The following is an 828-nucleotide window of genomic DNA, read 5'->3' as shown; positions in this document are numbered from 1 at the left end:
TACACGTTTCTTTGTGTATCTTCCACGGCATGAGTCTCTAAACCCCATGGTTGGGGGTGAGGAGCTCTGCTGTGTCTTGATGGATTAATGCAATTACTACTGTTTCTCATTCAATCATGCTTGCTTCCATTCTAAGATAATACTTGTTCTTAACCCGGATGAATGTGATAATCCGTGACAATCATCATCATTCTCAGCTATGAACGCGTGCCTGACAACCATCTCCGTTCTACCTTAGATTAAGTAGTTATCTCTTGGATTCTTTAACCGGAATCTTCGTGGTATAAGCTAGAACTGATGGCGGCATTCAAGAGAATCCGGAAGGTCTAAACCTTGTCTGTGGTATTCTGAGTAGGATTCAATGATTTAATGACTGTGACAAGCTTCAAACTCCTGAAGGCGGGGCGTTAGTGACAGACGCAAAAGAATCACTGGATTCTATTCCGGCTTGATTGAGAACCGACAGATGATTAGCCATGCTGTGACAGAGCATAGGAACATTTTCACTGAGAGGATGGGAGGTAGCCATTGACAACGGTGAAACCCTACATACAGCTTGCCATGGGAGGAGCCTTGCGTGCTTGAAGAAGAAGACAGTAGGAAAGCAGAGATTCAGAAGACAGAGCATCTCCAAAACCTCAACCCATTCCCCATTTCTGCAAAACAAGTAACCATTTCATGTTCTTTTGCTTTTCACAATCAATCCTGATAATTTCTGATATCCTGACTAAGATTTACAAGATAACCATAGCTTGCTTTAAGCCGACAATCTCCGTGGGATCGACCCTTACTCACGTAAGGTATTACTTGGACGACCCAGTGCACTTG

Source organism: Arachis duranensis, chromosome 6 (assembly GCF_000817695.3).
Source record: "Arachis duranensis cultivar V14167 chromosome 6, aradu.V14167.gnm2.J7QH, whole genome shotgun sequence".
Taxonomy (NCBI): Eukaryota; Viridiplantae; Streptophyta; class Magnoliopsida; order Fabales; family Fabaceae; genus Arachis; species Arachis duranensis.
The sequence above is the reverse complement of the archived record's forward strand: the minus strand, read 5'-3'. Positions refer to the sequence as shown.